This window comes from Buceros rhinoceros, unplaced genomic scaffold (assembly GCF_000710305.1).
Source record: "Buceros rhinoceros silvestris isolate BGI_N320 unplaced genomic scaffold, ASM71030v1 scaffold2377, whole genome shotgun sequence".
NCBI lineage: Eukaryota > Metazoa > Chordata > Aves > Bucerotiformes > Bucerotidae > Buceros > Buceros rhinoceros.
In genome coordinates, this window is record NW_010420282.1 from 80,212 (window position 1) to 90,500 (window position 10,289).

A 10,289-nucleotide genomic window follows, 5' to 3' on the forward strand; every position below is an offset into this window, starting at 1 on the left:
CTCTGACGAGCGGGCTGGCTACTGCGGGGTGTCTCCGGTATCAGGTGCAAGCGCAGATGATTTCTGCTGAGCTGGTTCATCGTGCAGCTCTCCTCGTCTGCTAAGCAGCGCTGTTCGAGAGTTTGCCTCCCTAGGAGCAGCTCGTATTTCGATAGGGACACCTCATGTGACATCAGATGTAACTGTTCTGAGCTGCGTTCTCGGTTACTTCTCCAGCAGGGACCCCCAGACTAAAACCTTCACCCTGCAGTCTTCATTATCCCAACAGCGCATCTCTACAGCCTTGAGGACCGGGGAATGCTTTCAGCAGAGCAGCCTGGCGCTTGCACACGGGAAGTCTGTTTTGTGAGGGCAGCCGGTGTGTTTCGCAGGCAGGCAGAAGCAGTTACAGTGCGTTACTGGCATACCTGGACATAGCGAGTGCTGTTGTGTGTCCTGTGAAAAACAGGAGAGAGGTCGGAGTCAGTTTTCAGGAGGAAAAGGAAGAAGCCAAATATGTAGGCATTTAGTTTATACGTACTCTAGGTATGGAGGGGGGTTTACTTTGGAAGAAAATCGACTGAACTTCTTCATAGGGGAAGTGAAAACCCCGTGCAGAAGCCACCGTTGCGGGTTTAGTGGCTGGGCACATTTGCTGCACGTGAGCCTGAGCTGGTCCCTGGAGAGCGCCGTGCCCGGTCCCACCTCACTGTCCCTGTGCCCATGAGGCTGGCCCTGCCCAGCCTTTCAGAGGGCCCTCAGAGAGGCCTGTGAATGAATTTGGGGTTGTTTTGGCTTTTTTTTCTCTTACAAGGAGGAAAGGTGAAAATCAATATGCTTTTTTCATGCTTTATTCACTCAGCTCTAATTTTCGCCTCTTAAGCTGGCTGGGGCCTCTATTCCTCTATCTCTGCCTGATTCCCGAGAGCACTGGATATGCTCTTCACGCACTCAGATAATCATCACCTTGTTTTTCAGCTTATCAATAAAGACATCGCTATTCCCTTGCCTGTCTCTAGAATAATACCCTTTATTTTGAAATTAATGGATCCTCTCTCAGCCTGGGGTTCTCATAGCTCGGTGCTTTGCTCCGTCGTCCTTCTCAGGTCGCAAGTCGCAAGGGACTTGACATTCGCCAAAGAGTAGTCCCAACCAGACTGGCAGGGCAGACTATTCAAGATATTTACATGTCCTCCGACATCAAAAGCTGTCCAAGAAGTTGTTTTTACCTCGATTGTTTCAGTGATCCAGTTCACAACGGCTCTGCACAGGCAGCGATGGTGGCCGGGCTTGGGCAGGGGATGGAGGACAGCTCAGCGCATGCAGGGCAGGAACTCCATCTGAAAAACTCAACTAGCTGTATCTTCGAGGCGAGATTTCAGCGTGCCGTTTAGCAGGATGCCTCTGGGCTCCGTAATGGAATTGTGCTGGAGTCACATTGACTTGTTCAAAAGTAAAAGATTCCATAGATCAGTTAGGGTCACTCATTTTGCCTTGGCATCACCAAGGTCCCACATCACCTAACTGTAGCAGTAGAGTGCACAAGCTACTAACAGCAACGTCATTTAATGTTCTCACAGGTTGATGATTAACATCTCTGATAAAGCAACATCCTAGGAAACGTAATGGAAAGCCCGTTGGTATTTCATTCGCCCCATCAGTCTGGACTACTTGCCAGTATGTTAATTGGTGATCAGCCTGTTTCTGGGTGAAATTCATACCAGAGAGTTGGTATGAGGACACGCATAGGTTTGAGGGTGACTTATTATTCACTAAAACACCATCTTAAAAGTTGAAGTAGATAGTGAAGAGATCATCATTTGGATAGCGTTTCGAATTTCAGACCTCTGGACAATATGTCATGAGGAAGATGATCTTTGTTCTTTACCAAAAACCTTATTTTCTGCTCATCAAAGCTGAAATGCAGAAACAAGAACCAGTGGACCTTTTGCTTGAGGACACTGCCTGCATCTGCACCATAGCTGTTCTTCCTCCTCTCTTGTTTTCAAGAACGAGGTCTTAGGGGTAGGGCTGGCAGGTTTCTTACATGGAGACAAGGTGGGGCTGGCTGCCTTTAAAAAAACCTCAAGGAAATCCAGGAGCAGCAAATTCTTCTGCTCCGTTTCTAACAGGTTAGTGGTTAAGGCGGTGGCGCGCTTCTACCATTTCAGTGTTGTTTCAGCCAGCTCAAGTTTTGAAGGGTGGTTTTGTGACTAGCTAAACATCACGCACGCCACGTTTAGTCTTTGAACAAAAACACCGATGTAGAAAACGTGTTCTGCTGTGACCAGCGATCCCGTAACTCCAAGGAGGTCTCGCCCTGTGCAGGCTCCTCGCTCCCCAGATGTGCACCAGCGGCACGGGAGCAAACTCGGTGTTTGTGCCTGGTGGGGAGGAGAAGTGGGGAAAGCTGGGCAAAGCCCTCTGGGGGTGTCCCCCCGCTGTGGTCCCGCTGGCTGCAGTGCCCCTTGAAGCCCCTTGCAGGCAGGGGCCAGTCCTACACTTGCCGGGATGCCGTGGCTTTTGCTGCGTGGAGGCAGCGGGCGCTGACACAAACACGCCGAATCGCTCACTCCTGGGAGTAGGGCTTTTGGGGTTTGGTGGTTTTTTAATCTGGGTTTATGTTCAGGGGTTTTAGTAACCCAGGAAGAAGATCTGTAAAAGCCAGGATTGCCTCCACAGGCTTGTGTTGTGAGTGTACAGCAGCTGAAGCTGTGGTCTGGTCCTGTGGTTTGGGTGTTCTTCTGTTGGTGTTTTATATAGGTGTATTTTTTAGTACCTCATGCTTTGTCATGTGATTCAGCAGCAATAATTAGGCAGAAACTTGCTGTCCCTGCAGATGCCAAGATTACAGGATGACATACTCTCACCAGATGACAGCACAAACTGATATTTTTAGAACAGCCTGCATCAACTGGTCTCCCCAGTGCTTTCCTCCCTGGATCGGCAGCACGCAGGTTTTATTACGGAACGAGTCTTCACAAACCATCTTTTTCGTGTGAATGAGCTGTAATGCTTGTTTAGAGTGCCGATCAGTGCTGGTCCCCAGACGTCCTGTGGACTGAAAGCTGGGATGGTTACAGGTGGTTTTTCTTTCTTCTTTTGAGCTAGACTTTCAAATACCTCCCCTAAAACCGTACTTGCCGGAAGAAGTGCGTAATCCTTTTTAGAAACATAGCGTCATGCGGCTGAGGAAAGGTCAAGATCTTTTTTCGTAGCAGTTCAGCACTCAGCCAAGGTGATGAAGTGACAGACGGAGAGGTTTAAGCCTTGTGCTGATGACAGCTGAAGAGCACAGGTATAGTGTAGGCAGCAGGAGAGCACATACTCAGTAGTGCCCTTTCTCTCCTGGCCTGGGGAGGGAGGATGGAGGCAGATATCCTCCTGGAATGCCACCCTGAGCTCCTGGCGCTGCTGGTGCAGAGTCTCCAGCAGCATGTTCCCATCAGGCCTGTCCCTGTTCGAGCCCCACACAGTGCATGGGGACACTGACCCCATTTAATCAGGTACCTGCGGCTGGGTGGTGGGAACACTCGGCTCTCGCTCAGTCTACGGGGGCTGTTTAATCAGCTTTTCCACTCAGATTACCATGCAGGGTGGCAGTTGTTGGAGTCTGACGGCGCGGACATCTGCTGAGCAGTAATCGGTCGGAGATGCAGCTCAGCTAACGGAGGCCGCTGTGTAGCTGCAGTTGTCTGCAGTTGTCTGCCGTTGCTCCACGATAAAAGCCACTTTTCCCCGGTGATGCCATGCAGAATGGCTTGCGTTTATGCACTTCTACAGCTGAGCTGAGTATCTTGCCCATTGCTTTTCCCTTATATCGCCTGCTTCTCCTCACTTTCAGAGGTAATTTGTTTCATGCAAAGGTAGAGAAGATCTGGTTTTGAGGGAGGACCTTTCCTCTCTTGCCTTTTCTGCCGCTTGTAAGTCATGGTAGAGGATGTCCTGCTTTGTACCAACATGGTGGAAATCCTTTTGTGTGACCCGTGTGGGCATTATTGGCCTGTCATTTTCAGCTTAGTGTGGAGGAGAATGAGAAGACTCCATAGCAGAGAGGATGTTTTTAAAACAGGCTTGGTACACGGCAGAGAAAAAGAAACTCTTTATGAGGACACTCAGAATATAGAGTACATAGCACATTTCCTTAGCACTATAAACCTGTAATTCAGGATGTTTCCAGCCATGCAGGTACCTTTTACTCTAAAAAGTGGCTCTTATTTTGTTGTTCAGATTCAAAAGTGCAAGCAAAATCCTTCCCTGGTCTTGCACGGGTTCAGTGGTTATCCATCCTTTTCTGATCCACAGTAGAGGTCTCCTTCCCAGTGCTCCTGACTGCCTAAAGAAAGCAGGGTTACTCCAGCTGATGTACTTTACACCTAATAGAAGATGGATTTCACAAGCACTTCGGGCCTTCTTCCTCTAGTCCAGCAGCATCCTGCCTACCAAGTCCTGTGCTGAACACCCAGGCTAATATTTCTCAACCAGTGGCAGGATTTCCACCCCACGCAGAGGCCCCTGATCAAAAGGCAGGGGATAAAATTCACCGCAAGGTTGTTGAGTAAGAAGCCTGGAGACCTTGTAGAGAGGTGATGTCCTGTATCTAACTCTTCTGCGTTAGCCAGGGCAGAGGATTGAACCCAGCCAGATGTGATGGTTCTCAACAGCAGTTGGGGATCAGAAGTGCTTGTGCTGGAAAGCTGGCATAACTGCACGCTGACATGTCTGTCGGTGTAAAAACAAGTGCATCAGCATATGGTCTTCCTGTATGGGCAACAACACAGTGACATATGTGGTGGAGTCTGCATGTGCCGGCTCCTCTTGCAAGCAAGCGCAGAATTTCCGGTGAATTTGGTTGTTCAGTATCAGGTCTTGCTACATGAGGAAAACCCTGCTCTACTTGTGCTTTTAAATGTGTGAGCAGACCAATTTTTCTCTGGATGTCTCCTTTTTACAGTAAGATGGGTAGATGAGTAGAATTGCCCACTTTTGGGGGTAAAAAGAACTGCCCAGAGGAGTGGTGGTCTCTGCCTTGCTAGAAGTATTCCGGTCTTGGCTTGACATGGCCCCGAATAAACTAACCTGAGGCCCTTCCTTCAACAGCAGGACGGACCAGATGATGCTGAGTCCCTTCCAGCCTGGACTTTTCTGTGATTCTGTAGACAAGTGGGATATGGAACAACATGCGTATCAGTAGTTGTGGCCCCTCATTACAGTTCTGGGCAAGCTTTTCATCCTAGGGAGCGGATACGGAGTGAGAAAGCGATCTCCTGACTTTAGTTACATTTACTTCCAAAATACTTGGTTGTCTGCTACGATTTGCAGTGTTTCATGGAGCAGAAGAGCAGCCATAGAAGGGAGAGAGACACTTCCGTGCCTGCGCAAGTACCAGCGCAGCAACTTTTTAGCTCCCATCAGTCTTAGTTCTGTGCCAGCGTTCTTCCTCTTTCCATCCCTCGGCCTCACTCTCTGCCCCCAGTTCTGAGCTGGGAAAGATCTATTTTTATGAGTAGAACTTAAAAAGTGAAGTTGCAACACGCCTGAAAGCTCAGGAAAGAAAGCTGATTAGATTGCCAGCTCTTCTTTTCTCCTTGGGCTTTCCACCCTGACCTCAGCGTTGTTCAGCACGGAGGCATCCTAGAGCAGCATACGCTAAGCCTGTAGGGTGACACTGTGACACCGTGACACCTGCCATGGCATCGGGATTCCTAATTTTTATTTTGCTCAAACCAAAAATCTCATGTTGACATTTTGTCATTTTAGGACAGTAGTTACCCTCCTTACTTGTTTCTAAACAAATACTGTGTGTTCTTCAGTCTTGAGCTGTGACACCTTGGGCAGAATATTAACTTGTAACCACGCATAACCAAGTCTTGCTTTTTGAGCCTACTCCCGTCCTGGAGTAGAAGCTGTACTGCTGGCGGCAATGACAAATCAAGGGGCAGAGGCACCAGAACAAACGCACATCTGTCGCTAAAGGACACAAGTTTCCTTCAAAATATTTGCAACCCAAGTCTCTGGACAGTAAAAGTAGTTATTGGGATCTCCTGACCTTGGGAAGTCGTTACGGGGTGGTACCCAGGGAAAACACTTGTTCTACAGACTGCTAAGTGGTGATGTTTTTCAAGGTGTGATCCACTCAACAAGCCTTCCAGCCAAACCAGGAAATCATCCTACCAAATCCTTGGCAGGCCGCCACACGGAGGAGCTGTGTGCTGGTAGTTTGGTGTCTCATACCGTAATTACGTAAAGGAGCACCCAACTTTTCTTTTTACAGAAAACTTTGTGTGCTGATTGTTACGTTAGCTTACTGATAAAGTTGCCACCAGTGCTTGTAATCTGTGCCTCACTCTGGGGACCATGGACATGTCACCTTTCTATTGCGAAGAAATTTCCAGTGCTGCATAATTGGCACTTTTAGGAGTCAAAGGGAGAAAGCAACAGGGGGGAGATGATCCTTCAGAGCTGCTCTGAGGGTGCAGGAGCTGGTGTGGGGCTTGAGAGGCAGCCATCCAGTTAAGCGGTGGAATGATGCGAGACAGAGGTGAGGAGGTGGTGTTGCTGGAGGGAAATCACAACCAACAGCTCGGCCACAGCATAAAGCAAGAGTAGCTTGTGTAACTGGTCAGTAGCAAGGCAGAGGATGGGAGGGCACACAAAAGGACGGAAGGAAGGGGCATCTCATCTCCCACATCACTGCTTGCAAGCTGAACAATTAGAAAATACAGAAACTCTTGCTTTTTGTTGTACATTCTTACAGAAATAGGGTAAACGGATTTAGCATCTAGGGTTCAAAATACCTGTGGGACGTGACAAACAGGAGTTTGTCCTCACTCCTCACTTAATGCTTTTTCTGTTTTAAAGTCTTTATTTTCACCAGCCACATGCATGTGTGCTTGCCTAAGCGATAGCTTGATACAATACTATGGAGTCTTCTCATGTCCGGCAGATGTATCTTGGCCCAGCCTTCTGTACCTAGGGAGTCAAAACAGCCGCAGTGGAATTGCCTGTACCTTCAGCGCGCGCGTGCGTGTGTGTGTGTGACAGAGCCCAGGTATCAATGCAGTTCTGAGGACCGCACTCCAAAAGAAAGCCTTCATTTTCTCCAGAAGAAAGTCTTAAGGAAAGGAAGAATAAGAAACTTTGGGAGGAAGTCTAAAATTCCTGCTTTGTTTCCACTCCCTGATTATTGAAAATGGGCTTTGGGTTTGGCCGAGGAGCTTTTCAAGGGGGAACTGAATTTTCCAGGGAGTGGCGTAGAAAATACAGGCAGATGATGTTTTCCAGTAGTGCCCTTTTTGGAAGTTCTCCTCAGCCCAAGAAATACGTGACCATGCCACACCTAGGAGGGGACTCTGCCCCTTTGCTGTGGCAAGTTAGCTTTGCTAACTTTGCAACTTAGCACAGTCTAGCCCTGCTAGATGTCACCTGTCTTGTATCCCTCCTCAACCGCTGTTCCATATATTTTTTTTCATCGCTCCCCTTGTTCATACTTCCGCTGCTCCCGTCTCCCCAGACAGGACCCAGTAGTAAAGGCCAGGTAAAAGAATAAAGTGGGGACTGGAGTACTTTACCTGCAAAGGTGTGTGTTGCCCTTAGAGGACACCGTCGTTGTGGCTCACCAGAGGAGAAAGCCCATCTGCCTCTGCAAACCCAGAGGACGACGAGCTTTTCCGTGGCTGTCAGGAAGGGGAGAAAACCTTGTGTTGGCTCAGGATGCCGATGGAGATCTTTGGGGGCAGTTGTGGTTGGCAGCTGTGGGGTTGGGAGCTGTGGCTGAGGATCACCGGTCAGTGGAGGTGTAACCGGAGTGCTTGCTTCCCTGCCTGTACAATGATCCTGGCTGTGAAGCAGCAGGTCTCTAACGCAGGGTTAACAGAGGCTTTTTGTGGCAAAACAGAAAGCAAGACTGTGTGGATCTATTACGGACTTGGGTGGGGTAATTTGAAGGCAGATAGGTTGATCTACTTCATTTCGATTTTTAATCCATTTGCAACGTCCGCGTAAACAGAGCTGTGAAAGTGGAGTGTGGTTTGGTTCTGCCACGAGCAAATTCCCCCTCATCTATGCGTCTGATCCTGAATGTCGGCGCTGTTTAAAGGACGGGTGTCCTCAGGAAAAAATACCAGCTAGTGCCACTTCCAGAAATGCTCATCATCATCATCTGTCCTCCAGTTTTTCTCTTGTCATTTTGTTTTGTAGTACAATATTATGAATACATTTTTAATTCAGACCTTAAGCCCTACTCTGGTACTTCATCAGGAGTTTCTGGGCTCGTTTACTTTTAAGTCAGCAAGAATTCTCACACATGCTGAAGTTAAGCCCGCGCTCAGCATGGCTGGCGGCTATGTGAGGGAGGGCCAGCTTGCCGGTCTGCAGCACGTGGACCCAAGCTTTGCCATCAGATGAGGCTGCACTTTGGGAAGCCACCCGTTTCCAGCCCCTCTGGTGCGGAGGCTTTAAGGAGAAGCAGAGGAAAGGGCACGCACTCGTTTGAGCTGCGTACCAGCCACTAGCCAGGTTTTACTGGGGGCTCCTGGGTATCTTTACTGGGGCCTGTCTGGGTATCTTCCGCTGACCTTGTTAGGGCCGTCAGGACACACTTACCAAATGGAGTGGTTGCCAGGCAGTCACATTAACGAACGGCTAGAGTTAATTTACCCTTTGAAAATGAAGAAATCAATATGTTGATCCAGTTGGAAATCCCTTTACTCACAAAACAGTCTACCCCAAACCCCTCCACATAATTAAGGCTAAAGCCAAATTTTGTTTGGGTGAAACGCGCAATCTGTCTGCTCCCTAAGCTGTGCTCAGTGAAGTTCTCCCCTAATGGCGCAGGGAGCAGCTGTCACGCTGTTGCTCTAATAACCATGAGACAAAATGATTAAATTTCCATCAATCATTGAGCATTATCAGAAGAGGTCATTTTAATAAAATGTTATCATAGGATCAGTGCCCGCGCCTTAGCAAGGAGAGGGGCAGTGATGGAGAGTCATCTCATGACAACCTTGGAGTGATGCCCCTCGCAGGAGATGCTGGTTCCACTTATTCCAGCTTTCCCCCTAAATCCACCGTTCTTCATGAGGGTACCTGATACCAGGGTGTTGTGAGAGTAAAGACTTTCCTGTAACCAACTCAGAGGGCTTTGTGTCCCCTTGTCCTTGCACTACAGAAAAAAAATCACCAATCATTCGCCTCGGGGAAAATCCTCAACAGGTTGTACGTGGGGTGGGGCACCAAGCTCTGGTTTCAGAAGCTGTTTCAGAGCCAGAAGGCACATGCCCAGCAACACGGATGGCCACCAAGTGGCCCTTCTGAAGGTGCAGAAGGACTTCATGGGAATGTTCAAATGCACAAACCCCTACTTGGTGCCCGCCTGTGTTTTTAAGCCATGGAGTACCTTGAAAAACCTGGTCCCTTGGCACCGTTGGTTGAAATGTTTATCTGTTTTCAGTGTTTTACCTACTTACTGTGCCCCTTCGTAGTCCTCTCCGTGCTGCATCCAAGGTGTCTTGGATGGACAAGACGGACCCTAACCCTATTTTTAAAGCTGGGTGGCCCCTGTCTGTTGATCTTGTGATGTGCAAGCAGGAAAATGGAGAGCTCCAAAGTCCAAACCAAAATTCATAGCTCCACGCTGCGTCTCTTGAGCAGTCTCCTTCGGCTGTCCCTCAAGGCTGGTGATCGTTGTAAAAGGCTGATGGAAGATTTTTTTTGGTGATGCTGAGATAGGTGATGGTGAAAAATGGAGAAAAGCTGGAGGATCCTTTTGTCCTTCACTTGGAAATACGCTTAACAAAAAGATGATGCACTGGGTTTCTGTAAATCAGACCTGGCCATTGGTTTTCACTGGAGAGGGGTTTTTCCTTTCCTGCTTGGCAGCAGCTAAGCCAGCAAAAGAGTGCACTCAAACCTTGTCAAGGGTCACGGTGCAACTTACTCCTTGCTCCAAGTTTGAGGCTTCTGGGTGCAAACGAATCAAAATTTTGTGTCGGTGAAGCTGTTGGGGGTTTGCTTGGTTGCCTTTTTTGCTGTGTTTTGCTTCTACGTGCAGCAGTCTCACTGTCTTCTTTTTCTTCTTCCTCTCCAGGCCCTCAAACTGACACGAGATGTAGAGAGAGAACCCTTTGCCAAATCTGCTGTCAGCAAGTGGACAGTGATACTGTTTACAGCTTACGACCTTTGTGAACCTGCATTATTTTCCTAATTAATCAGACTGTTAATAGGCCCCTTACTGGAGTGAAGATCCTCCTTTTTTCTTTTCTTTCTTCTTTCTGGGGGGGGGGGGTATTGGATTCATTTCGAATGATGCA

General features: G+C 48.5%; 1 protein-coding gene across 1 annotated transcript in view; it reads left to right on the forward strand.

Moving 5' to 3' along the window:
- The window catches only part of FOXO3 (forkhead box O3), a gene marked incomplete at its 5' end in the record, with an annotated part of 14,146 nt that extends 3,906 nt beyond the window's left edge, over window positions 1-10,240 (forward strand). The window contains one exon of the mRNA XM_010139244.1: window positions 10,067-10,240. The remainder of the gene's footprint in view (window positions 1-10,066) is intronic.
- Window positions 10,241-10,289: the final 49 nt, after the last annotated feature.